Consider the following 13,498-nt stretch of genomic DNA (forward strand, 5'->3'; position numbering starts at 1 on the left):
CACACTTATCTCTCAGAACTGAGCATGTGGAGAGACGTTCGTTCATCTAGCACAAAGGGAACGGGTTGCAGGAGAAACTTTTACTCTGATTTCTCAGTCTGTTTCCTAGTGCCAGTTTGAAGTTCCTGCAGTTTTCTCTGTAAAACCGAGATGGAGCTATTACCTTCCCATATATATGTACGGAGTGGAGTTTGCAAATGAAAAGAAACTTTGTGTTCCCAACAAGCTAGTTGAAGGACGGCTTTCACACACACTTATCTCTCAGAACTGAGCATGTGGAGAGACGTTCGTTCATCTAGCACAAAGGGAACGGGTTGCAGGAGAAACTTTTACTCTGGTTTCTCAGTCTGTTTCCTAGTGCCGGTTTGAAGTTCCTGCAGTTTTCACTGTAAAACCGAGTTGGAGCTAGTACCTTCCCATATATATGTATGGAGTGGAGTTTGCAACTAAAAAGAAACTTTGTGTTCCCAACAAGCTAGTTGAAGGACGGCTTTCACACACACTTATCTCTCAGAACTGAACATGTGGAGAGACGTTCGTTCATCTAGCACAAAGGGAACGGGCTGCAGGGGAAACTTTTACCCTGGATTTTCAGTCTGTTTCCTAGTGACGGTTTGAAGTTCCTGCAGTTTTCACTGTAAAACCGAGTTGGAGCTAGTACCTTCCCATATATATGTATGGAGTGGAGTTTGCAACTGAAAAGAATCTTTGTGTTCCCAACAAGCTAGTTGAAGGACGGCTTTCACAAACACTTATCTCTCAGAACTGAGCATGTGGAGAGACGTTCGTTCATCTAGCACAAAGGGAACGGGTTGCAGGAGAAACTTTTACTCTGGTTTCTCAGTCTTTTTCCTAGTGCCAGTTTGAAGTTCCTGCAGTTTTCACTGTAAAACCGAGATGGAGCTAGTACCTTCCCATATATATGTATGGAGTGGAGTGTGCAACTGAAAAGAAACTTTGTGTTCCCAACAAGCTAGTTGAAGGACGGCTTTCACACACACTTATCTCTCAGAACTGAGCATGTGGAGAGACGTTCGTTCATCTAGCACAAAGGGAACGGGTTGCAGGAGAAACTTTTACTCTGGTTTCTCAGTCTGTTTCCTAGTGCCGGTTTGAATTTCCTGCAGTTTTCACTTAAAAACGAGTTGGAGCTAGTACCTTCCCATATATATGTATGGAGTTGAGTTGGAAACTGAAAAGAAACTTTGTGTTCCCAACAAGCTAGTTGAAGGACGTCTTTCACACACACTTATATCTCAGAACTGAGCATGTGGAGAGACGTTCGTTCATCTAGCACAAAGGGAACGGGTTGCAGGAGAAACTTTTACTCTGGTTTCTCAGTCTGTTTCCTAGTGCCAGTTTGAAGTTCCTGCAGTTTTCTCTGTAAAACCGAGATGGAGCTATTACCTTCCCATATATATGTATGGAGTGGAGTTTGCAACTGAAAAGAAACTTTGTGTTCCCAACAAGCTAGTTGAAGGACGGCTTTCACACACACTTATCTCTCAGAACTGAGCATGTGGAGAGACGTTCGTTCATCTAGCACAAAGGGAACGGGTTGCAGGGGAAACTTTTACCCTGGTTTTTCAGTCTGTTTCCTAGTGCCGGTTTGAAGTTCCTGCAGTTTTCACTGTAAAACCGAGTTGGAGCTAGTACCTTCCCATATATATGCATGGAGTGGAGTTTGCAACTGAAAAGAATCTTTGTGTTCCCAACAAGCTAGTTGAAGGACGGCTTTCACACACACTTATCTCTCAGAACTGAGCATGTGGAGAGACGTTCGTTCATCTAGCACAAAGGGAACGGGTTGCAGGAGAAACTTTTACTCTGGTTTCTCGGTATTTTTCCTAGTGCCAGTTTGAAGTTCCTGCAGTTTTCACTGTAAAACCGAGATGGAGCTAGTATCTTCCCATATATATGTATGGAGTGGAGTTTGCAACTGAAAAGAAACTTTGTGTTCCCAACAAGCTAGTTGAAGGACGGCTTTCACACACACTTATCACTCAGAACTGAGCATGTGGAGAGACGTTCGTTCATCTAGCACAAAGGGAACGGGTTGCAGGAGAAACTTTTACTCTGATTTCTCAGTCTGTTTCCTAGTGCCGGTTTGAAGTTCCTGCATTTTTCACTGTAAAACCGAGTTGGAGCTAGTACCTTCCCATATATATGTATGGAGTGGAGTTTGAAACTGAAAAGAAACTTTGTGTTCCCAACAAGTTAGTTGAAGGCGGCTTTCATAGACAATTATCTCTCAGAACTGAGCATGTGGAGAGACGTTCGTTCATCTAGCACAAAGGGAACGTGTTGCAGGAGAAACTTTTACTCTGGTTTCTCAGTCTGTTTCCTAGTGCCGGTTTGAAGTTCCTGCAGTTTTCACTGTAAAACCGAGTTGGAGCTAGTACCTTCCCATATATATGTATGGAGTGGAGTTTGCAACTCAAAAGAAACTTTGTGTTCCCAACAACCTAGTTGAAGGACGGCTTTCACACACAATTATCTCTCAGAACTGAGCATGTGGAGAGACGTTCGTTCATCTAGCACAAAGGGAACGGGTTGCAGGAGAAACTTTTACTCTGGTTTCTCAGTCTGTTTCCTAGTGCCGGTTTGAAGTTCCTGCAGTTTTCACTTAAAACCGAGTTGGAGCTAGTACCTTCCCATATATATGTATGGAGTGGAGTTGGAAACTGAAAAGAAACTTTGTGTTCCCAACAAGCTAGTTGAAGTACGGCTTTCACACACACTTATCTCTCAGAACTGAGCATGTGGAGAGTCGTTCGTTCATCTAGCACAAAGGGAACGTGTTGCAGGAGAACCTTTTACTCTGGTTTCTCAGTCTGTTTCCTAGTGCCAGTTTGAAGTTCCTGCAGTTTTCTCTGTAAAACCGAGATGGAGCTATTACCTTCCCATATATATGTATGGAGTGGAGTTTGCAACTGAAAAGAAACTTTGTGTTCCCAACAAGTTGGTTGAAGGACGGCTTTCACACACACTTATCTCTCAGAACTGAGCATGTGGAGAGACGTTCGTTCATCTAGCACAAAGGGAACGGGTTGCAGGAGAAACTTTTACTCTGGTTTCTCAGTCTGTTTCCTAGTGCCGGTTTGAAGTTCCTGCAGTTTTCACTGTAAAACCGGGTTGGAGCTAGTACCTTCCCATATATATGTATGGAGTGGAGTTTGCAACTAAAAAGAAACTTTGTGTTCCCAACAAGCTAGTTGAAGGACGGCTTTCACACACACTTATCTCTCAGAACTGAACATGTGGAGAGACGTTCGTTCATCTAGCACAAAGGGAACGGGTTGCAGGGGAAACTTTTACCGTGGTTTTTCAGTCTGTTTCCTAGTGTCGGTTTGAAGTTCCTGCAGTTTTCACTGTAAAACCGAGTTGGAGCTAGTACCTTCCCATATATATGTATGGAGTGGAGTTTGCAACTGAAAAGAATCTTTGTGTTCCCAACAAGCTAGTTGAAGGACGGCTTTCACACACACTTATCTCTCAGAACTGAGCATGTGGAGAGACGTTCGTTCATCTAGCACAAAGGGAACGGGTTGCAGGAGAAACTTTTACTCTGGTTTCTCAGTCTTTTTCCTAGTGCCAGTTTGAAGTTCCTGCAGTTTTCACTGTAAAACCGAGATGGAGCTAGTACCTTCCCATATATATGTATGGAGTGGAGTTTGCAACTGAAAAGAAACTTTGTGTTCCCAACAAGCTAATTGAAGGACGGCTTTCACACACACTTATCTCTCAGAACTGAGCATGTGGAGAGACGTTCGTTCATCTAGCACAAAGGGAACGGGTTGCAGGAGAAACTTTTACTCTGATTTCTCAGTCTGTTTCCTAGTGCCGGTTTGAAGTTCCTGCAGTTTTCACTGTAAAACCGAGTTGGAGCTAGTACCTTCCCATATATATGTATGGAGTGGAGTTTGAAACTGAAAAGAAACTTTGTGTTCCTAACAAGTTAGTTGAAGGCGGCTTTCACAGACAATTATCTCTCAGAACTGAGCATGTGGAGAGACGTTCGTTCATCTAGCACAAAGGGAACGTGTTGCAGGAGAAACTTTTACTCTGGTTTCTCAGTCTGTTTCCTAGTGCCGGTTTGACGTTCCTGCAGTTTTCACTGTAAAACCGAGTTGGAGCTAGTACCTTCCCATATATATGTATGGAGTGGAGTTTGCAACTGAAAAGAAACTTTGTGTTTCCAACAACCTAGTTGAAGGACGGCTTTCACACACAATTATCTCTCAGAACTGAGCATGTGGAGAGACGTTCGTTCATCTAGCACAAAGGGAACGGGTTGCAAGAGAAACTTTTACTCTGGTTTCTCAGTCTGTTTCCTAGTGCCGGTTGGAAGTTCCTGCAGTTTTCACTGTAAAACCGAGTTGGAGCTAGTACCTTCCCATATATATGTATGGAGTGGAGTTTGAAACTGAAAAGAAACTTTGTGTTCCCAACAAGTTAGTTGAAGGCGGCTTTCACAGACAATTATCTCTCAGAACTGAGCATGTGGAGAGACGTTCGTTCATCTAGCACAAAGGGAACGTGTTGCAGGAGAAACTTTTACTCTGGTTTCTCAGTCTGTTTCCTAGTGCCGGTTTGAGGTTCCTGCAGTTTTCACTGTAAAACCGAGTTGGAGCTAGTACCTTCCCATATATATGTATGGAGTGGAGTTTGCAACTGAAAAGAAACTTTGTGTTCCCAACAACCTAGTTGAAGGACGGCTTTCACACACAATTATCTCTCAGAACTGAGCATGTGGAGAGACGTTCGTTCATCTAGCACAAAGGGAACGGGTTGCAGTAGAAACTTTTACTCTGGTTTCTCAGTCTGTTTCCTAGTGCCGGTTTGAAGTTCCTGCAGTTTTCACTTAAAACCGAGTTGGAGCTAGTACCTTCCCATATATATGTATGGAGTGGAGTTGGAAACTGAAAAGAAACTTTGTGTTCCCAACAAGCTAGTTGAAGGACGGCTTTCACACACACTTATCTCTCAGAACTGAGCATGTGGAGAGACGTTCGTTCATCTAGCACAAAGGGAACGGGTTGCAGGAGAAACTTTTACTCTGGTTTCTCAGTCTGTTTCCTAGTGCCAGTTTGAAGTTCCTGCAGTTTTCTCTGTAAAACCGAGATGGAGCTATTACCTTCCCATATATATGTATGGAGTGTAGTTTGCAAATGAAAAGAAACTTTGTGTTCCCAACAAGCTAGTTGAAGGACGGCTTTCACACAAACTTATCTCTCAGAACTGAGCATGTGGAGAGACGTTCGTTCATCTAGCACAAAGGGAACGGGCTGCAGGAGAAACTTTTACTCTGGTTTCTCAGTCTGTTTCCTAGTGCCGGTTTGAATTTCCTGCAGTTTTCACTGTAAAACCGAGTTGGAGCTAGTACCTTCCCATATATATGTATGGAGTGGAGTTTGCAACTAAAAAGAAACTTTGTGTTCCCAACAAGCTAGTTGAAGGACGGCTTTCACACACACTTATCTCTCAGAACTGAACATGTGGAGAGACGTTCGTTCATCTAGCACAAAGGGACCGGGTTGAAGGGGAAACTTTTACCCTGGTTTTTCAGTCTGTTTCCTAGTGCCGGTTTGATGTTCCTGCAGTTTTCACTGTAAAACCGAGTTGGAGCTAGTACCTTCCCATATATATGTATGGAGTGGAGTTTGCAACTGAAAAGAATCTTTGTGTTCCCAATAAGCTAGTTGAAGGACGGCTTTCACACACACTTATCTCTCAGAACTGAGCATGTGGAGAGACGTTCGTTCATCTAGCACAAAGGGAACGTGTTGCAGGAGAAACTTTTACTCTGGTTTCTCAGTCTGTTTCCTAGTGCCGGTTTGAAGTTCCTGCAGTTTTCACTGTAAAACCGAGTTGGAGCTAGTACCTTCCCATATATATGTATGGAGTGGAGTTTGCAACTGAAAAGAAACTTTGTGTTCCCAACAACCTAGTTGAAGGACGGCTTTCACACACAATTATCTCTCAGAACTGAGCATGTGGAGAGACGTTCGTTCATCTAGCACAAAGGGAACGGGTTGCAGGAGAAACTTTTACTCTGGTTTCTCAGTCTGTTTCCTAGTGCCGGTTTGAAGTTCCTGCAGTTTTCACTGTAAAACCGAGTTGGAGCTAGTACCTTCCCATATATATGTATGGAGTGGAGTTTGAAACTGAAAAGAAACTTTGTGTTCCCAACAAGTTAGTTGAAGGCGGCTTTCACAGACAATTATCTCTCAGAACTGAGCATGTGGAGAGACGTTCGTTCATCTAGCACAAAGGGAAAGTGTTGCAGGAGAAACTTTTACTCTGGTTTCTCAGTCTGTTTCCTAGTGCTGGTTTGAGGTTCCTGCAGTTTTCACTGTAAAACCGAGTTGGAGCTAGTACCTTCCCATATATATGTATGGAGTGGAGTTTGCAACTGAAAAGAAACTTTGTGTTCCCAACATCCTATTTGAAGGACGGCTTTCACACACAATTATCTCTCAGAACTGAGCATGTGGAGAGACGTTCGTTCATCTAGCACAAAGGGAACGGGTTGCAGGAGAAACTTTTACTCTGGTTTCTCAGTCTGTTTCCTAGTGCCGGTTTGAAGTTCCTGCAGTTTTCACTTAAAACCGAGTTGGAGCTAGTACCTTCCCATATATATGTATGGAGTGGAGTTGGAAACTGAAAAGAAACTTTGTGTTCCCAACAAGCTAGTTGAAGGACGGCTTTCACACACACTTATCTCTCAGAACTGAGCATGTGGAGAGACGTTCGTTCATCTAGCACAAAGGGAACGGGTTGCAGGAGAAACTTTTACTCTGATTTCTCAGTCTGTTTCCTAGTGCCAGTTTGAAGTTCCTGCAGTTTTCTCTGTAAAACCGAGATGGAGCTATTACCTTCCCATATATATGTACGGAGTGGAGTTTGCAAATGAAAAGAAACTTTGTGTTCCCAACAAGCTAGTTGAAGGACGGCTTTCACACACACTTATCTCTCAGAACTGAGCATGTGGAGAGACGTTCGTTCATCTAGCACAAAGGGAACGGGTTGCAGGAGAAACTTTTACTCTGGTTTCTCAGTCTGTTTCCTAGTGCCGGTTTGAAGTTCCTGCAGTTTTCACTGTAAAACCGAGTTGGAGCTAGTACCTTCCCATATATATGTATGGAGTGGAGTTTGCAACTAAAAAGAAACTTTGTGTTCCCAACAAGCTAGTTGAAGGACGGCTTTCACACACACTTATCTCTCAGAACTGAACATGTGGAGAGACGTTCGTTCATCTAGCACAAAGGGAACGGGTTGCAGGGGAAACTTTTACCCTGGTTTTTCAGTCTGTTTCCTAGTGCCAGTTTGAAGTTCCTGCAGTTTTCACTGTAAAACCGAGTTGGAGCTAGTACCTTCCCATATATATGTATGGAGTGGAGTTTGCAACTGAAAAGAATCTTTGTGTTCCCAACAAGCTAGTTGAAGGACGGCTTTCACACACACTTATCTCTCAGAACTGAGCATGTGGAGAGACGTTCGTTCATCTAGCACAAAGGGAACGGGTTGCAGGAGAAACTTTTACTCTGGTTTCTCAGACTTTTTCCTAGTGCCAGTTTGAAGTTCCTGCAGTTTTCACTGTAAAACCGAGATGGAGCTAGTACCTTCCCATATATATATATGGAGTGAAGTGTGCAACTGAAAAGAAACTTTGTGTTCCCAACAAGCTAGTTGAAGGACGGCTTTCACACACACTTATCTCTCAGAACTGAGCATGTGGAGAGACGTTCGTTCATCTAGCACAAAGGGAACGGGTTGCAGGAGAAACTTTTACTCTGGTTTCTCAGTCTGTTTCCTAGTGCCGGTTTGAAGTTCCTGCAGTTTTCACTTAAAACCGAGTTGGAGCTAGTACCTTCCCATATATATGTATGGAGTTGAGTTGGAAACTGAAAAGAAACTTTGTGTTCCCAACAAGCTAGTTGAAGGACGTCTTTCACAAACACTTATATCTCAGAACTGAGCATGTGGAGAGACGTTCGTTCATCTAGCACAAAGGGAACGGGTTGCAGGAGAAACTTTTACTCTGGTTTCTCAGTCTGTTTCCTAGTGCCAGTTTGAAGTTCCTGCAGTTTTCTCTGTAAAACCGAGATGGAGCTATTACCTTCCCATATATATGTATGGAGTGGAGTTTGCAACTGAAAAGAAACTTTGTGTTCCCAACAAGCTAGTTGAAGGACGGCTTTCACACACACTTATCTCTCAGAACTGAGCATGTGGAGAGACGTTCGTTCATCTAGCACAAAGGGAACGGGTTGCAGGAGAAACTTTTACTCTGGTTTCTCAGTCTGTTTCCTAGTGCCAGTTTGAAGTTCCTGCAGTTTTCTCAGTAAAACCGAGATGGAGCTATTACCTTCCCATATATATGTATGGAGTGGAGTTTGCAACTGAAAAGAAACTTTGTGTTCCCAACAAGCTAGTTGAAGGACGGCTTTCACACACACTTATCTCTCAGAACTGAGCATGTGGAGAGACGTTCGTTCATCTAGCACAAAGGGAACGGGTTGCAGGAGAAACTTTTCCTCTGGTTTCTCAGTCTGTTTCCTAGTGCCGGTTTGAAGTTCCTGCAGATTTCACTGTAAAACCGAGTTGGAGCTAGTACCTTCCCATATATATGTATGGAGTGGAGTTTGCAACTAAAAAGAAACTTTGTGTTCCCAACAAGCTAGTTGAAGGACGGCTTTCACACACACTTATCTCTCAGAACTGAACATGTGGAGAGACGTTCGTTCATCTAGCACAAAGGGAACGGGTTGCAGGGGAAACTTTTACCCTGGTTTTTCAGTCTGTTTCCTAGTGCCGGTTTGAGCTTCCTGCAGTTTTCACTGTAAAACCGAGTTGGAGCTAGTACCTTCCCATATATATGTATGGAGTGGAGTTTGCAACTGAAAAGAATCTTTGTGTTCCCAACAAGCTAGTTGAAGGACGGCTTTCACACACACTTATCTCTCAGAACTGAGCATGTGGAGAGACGTTCGTTCATCTAGCACAAAGGGAACGGGTTGCAGGAGAAACTTTTACTCTGGTTTCTCAGTCTTTTTCCTAGTGCCAGTTTGAAGTTCCTGCAGTTTTCACTGTAAAACCGAGATGGAGCTAGTATCTTCCCATATATATGTATGGAGTGGAGTTTGCAACTGAAAAGAAACTTTGTGTTCCCAACAAGCTAGTTGAAGGACGGCTTTCACACACACTTATCACTCAGAACTGAGCATGTGGAGAGACGTTCGTTCATCTAGCACAAAGGGAACGGGTTGCAGGAGAAACTTTTACTCTGATTTCTCAGTCTGTTTCCTAGTGCCGGTTTGAAGTTCCTGCATTTTTCACTGTAAAACCGAGTTGGAGCTAGTACCTTCCCATATATATGTATGGAGTGGAGTTTGAAACTGAAAAGAAACTTTGTGTTCCCAACAAGATAGTTGAAGGCGGCTTTCATAGACAATTATCTCTCAGAACTGAGCATGTGGAGAGACGTTCGATCATCTAGCACAAAGGGAACGGGTTGCAGGAGAAACTTTTACTCTGATTTCTCAGTCTGTTTCCTAGTGCCAGTTTGAAGTTCCTGCAGTTTTCTCTGTAAAACCGAGATGGAGCTATTACCTTCCCATATATATGTATGGAGTGGAGTTTGCAACTGAAAGAAACTTTTTGTTCCCAACAAGTTGGTTGAAGGACGGCTTTCACACACACTTATCTCTCAGAACTGAGCATGTGGAGAGACGTTCGTTCATCTAGCACAAAGGGAACGTGTTGCAGGAGAAACTTTTACTCTGGTTTCTCAGTCTGTTTCCTAGTGCCGGTTTGAAGTTCCTGCAGTTTTCACTGTAAAATCGAGTTGGAGCTAGTACCTTCCCATATATATGTATGGAGTGGAGTTTGCAACTGAAAAGAAACTTTGTGTTCCCAACAACCTAGTTGAAGGACGGCTTTCACACACAATTATCTCTCAGAACTGAGCATGTGGAGAGACGTTCGTTCATCTAGCACAAAGGGAACGGGTTGCAGGAGAAACTTTTACTCTGATTTCTCAGTCTGTTTCCTAGTGCCGGTTTGAAGTTCCTGCATTTTTCACTGTAAAACCGAGTTGGAGCTAGTACCTTCCCATATATATGTATGGAGTGGAGTTTGAAACTGAAAAGAAACTTTGTGTTCCCAACAAGTTAGTTGAAGGCGGCTTTCATAGACAATTATCTCTCAGAACTGAGCATGTGGAGAGACGTTCGTTCATCTAGCACAAAGGGAACGTGTTGCAGGAGAAACTTTTACTCTGGTTTCTCAGTCTGTTTCCTAGTGCCGGTTTGAAGTTCCTGCAGTTTTCACTGTAAAACCGAGTTGGATCTAGTACCTTCCCATATATATGTATGGAGTGGAGTTTGCAACTGAAAAGAAACTTTGTGTTCCCAACAACCTAGTTGAAGGACGGCTTTCACACACAATTATCTCTCAGAACTGAGCATGTGGAGAGACGTTCGTTCATCTAGCACAAAGGGAACGGGTTGCAGGAGAAACTTTTACTGTGGTTTCTCAGTCTGTTTCCTAGTGCCGGTTTGAAGTTCCTGCAGTTTTCACTTAAAACCGAGTTGGAGCTAGTACCTTCCCATATATATGTATGGAGTGGAGTTGGAAACTGAAAAGAAACTTTGTGTTCCCAACAAGGTAGTTGAAGTACGGCTTTCACACACACTTATCTCTCAGAACTGAGCATGTGGAGAGTCGTTCGTTCATCTAGCAAAAAGGGAACGTGTTGCAGGAGAAACTTTTACTCTGGTTTCTCAGTCTGTTTCCTAGTGCCAGTTTGAAGTTCCTGCAGTTTTCTCTGTAAAACCGAGATGGAGCTATTACCTTCCCATATATATGTATGGAGTGGAGTTTGCAACTGAAAAGAAACTTTGTGTTCCCAACAAGTTGGTTGAAGGACGGCTTTCACACACACTTATCTCTCAGAACTGAGCATGTGGAGAGACGTTCGTTCATCTAGCACAAAGGGAACGGGTTGCAGGAGAAACTTTTACTCTGGTTTCTCAGTCTGTTTCTTAGTGCCGGTTTGAAGTTCCTGCAGTTTTCACTGTAAAACCGAGTTGGAGCTAGTACCTTCCCATATATATGTATGGAGTGGAGTTTGCAACTGAAAAGAAACTTTGTGTTCCCAACAACCTAGTTGAAGGACGGCTTTCACACACAATTATCTCTCAGAACTGAGCATGTGGAGAGACGTTCGTTCATCTAGCACAAAGGGAACGGGTTGCAGGAGAAACTTTTACTCTGGTTTCTCAGTCTGTTTCCTAGTGCCGGTTTGAAGTTCCTGCAGTTTTCACTGTAAAACCGAGTTGGAGCTAGTACCTTCCCATATATATGTATGGAGTGGAGTTTGCAACTGAAAAGAATCTTTGTGTTCCCAACAAGCTAGTTGAAGGACGGCTTTCACACACACTTATCTCTCAGAACTGAGCATGTGGAGAGACGTTCGTTCATCTAGCACAAAGGGAACGGGTTGCAGGAGAAACTTTTACTCTGGTTTCTCAGTCTTTTTCCTAGTGCCAGTTTGAAGTTCCTGCAGTTTTCACTGTAAAACCGAGATGGAGCTAGTACCTTCCCATATATATGTATGGAGTGGAGTGTGCAACTGAAAAGAAACTTTGTGTTCCCAACAAGCTAGTTGAAGGACGGCTTTCACACACACTTATCTCTCAGAACTGAGCATGTGGAGAGACGTTCGTTCATCTAGCACAAAGGGAACGGGTTGCAGGAGAAACTTTTACTCTGGTTTCTCAGTCTGTTTCCTAGTGCCGGTTTGAATTTCCTGCAGTTTTCACTTAAAAACGAGTTGGAGCTAGTACCTTCCCATATATATGTATGGAGTTGAGTTGGAAACTGAAAAGAAACTTTGTGTTCCCAACAAGCTAGTTGAAGGACGTCTTTCACACACACTTATATCTCAGAACTGAGCATGTGGAGAGACGTTCGTTCATCTAGCACAAAGGGAACGGGTTGCAGGAGAAACTTTTACTCTGGTTTCTCAGTCTGTTTCCTAGTGCCAGTTTGAAGTTCCTGCAGTTTTCTCTGTAAAACCGAGATGGAGCTATTACCTTCCCATATATATGTATGGAGTGGAGTTTGCAACTGAAAAGAAACTTTGTGTTCCCAACAAGCTAGTTGAAGGACGGCTTTCACACACACTTATCTCTCAGAACTGAGCATGTGGAGAGACGTTCGTTCATCTAGCACAAAGGGAACGGGTTGCAGGGGAAACTTTTACCCTGGTTTTTCAGTCTGTTTCCTAGTGCCGGTTTGAAGTTCCTGCAGTTTTCACTGTAAAACCGAGTTGGAGCTAGTACCTTCCCATATATATGTATGGAGTGGAGTTTGCAACTGAAAAGAATCTTTGTGTTCCCAACAAGCTAGTTGAAGGACGGCTTTCACACACACTTATCTCTCAGAACTGAGCATGTGGAGAGACGTTCGTTCATCTAGCACAAAAGGAACGGGTTGCAGGAGAAACTTTTACTCTGGTTTCTCGGTCTTTTTCCTAGTGCCAGTTTGAAGTTCCTGCAGTTTTCACTGTAAAACCGAGATGGAGCTAGTATCTTCCCATATATATGTATGGAGTGGAGTTTGCAACTGAAAAGAAACTTTGTGTTCCCAACAAGCTAGTTGAAGGACGGCTTTCACACACACTTATCACTCAGAACTGAGCATGTGGAGAGACGTTCGTTCTTCTAGCACAAAGGGAACGGGTTGCAGGAGAAACTTTTACTCTGATTTCTCAGTCTGTTTCCTAGTGCCGGTTTGAAGTTCCTGCATTTTTCACTGTAAAACCGAGTTGGAGCTAGTACCTTCCCATATATATGTATGGAGTGGAGTTTGAAACTGAAAAGAAACTTTGTGTTCCCAACAAGTTAGTTGAAGGCGGCTTTCATAGACAATTATCTCTCAGAACTGAGCATGTGGAGAGACGTTCGTTCATCTAGCACAAAGGGAACGTGTTGCAGGAGAAACTTTTACTCTGGTTTCTCAGTCTGTTTCCTAGTGCCGGTTTGAAGTTCCTGCAGTTTTCACTGTAAAACCGAGTTGGAGCTAGTACCTTCCCATATATATGTATGGAGTGGAGTTTGCAACTGAAAAGAAACTTTGTGTTCCCAACAACCTAGTTGAAGGACGGCTTTCACACACAATTATCTCTCAGAACTGAGCATGTGGAGAGACGTTCGTTCATCTAGCACAAAGGGAACGGGTTGCAGGAGAAACTTTTACTCTGGTTTCTCAGTCTGTTTCCTAGTGCCGGTTTGAAGTTCCTGCAGTTTTCACTTAAAACCGAGTTGGAGCTAGTACCTTCCCATATATATGTATGGAGTGGAGTTGGAAACTGAAAAGAAACTTTGTGTTCCCAACAAGCTAGTTGAAGTACGGCTTTCACACACACTTATCTCTCAGAACTGAGCATGTGGAGAGTCGTTCGTTCATCTAGCACAAAGGGAACGTGTTG

Source organism: Camelus dromedarius, chromosome 27 (assembly GCF_036321535.1).
Source record: "Camelus dromedarius isolate mCamDro1 chromosome 27, mCamDro1.pat, whole genome shotgun sequence".
Lineage (NCBI taxonomy): Eukaryota > Metazoa > Chordata > Mammalia > Artiodactyla > Camelidae > Camelus > Camelus dromedarius.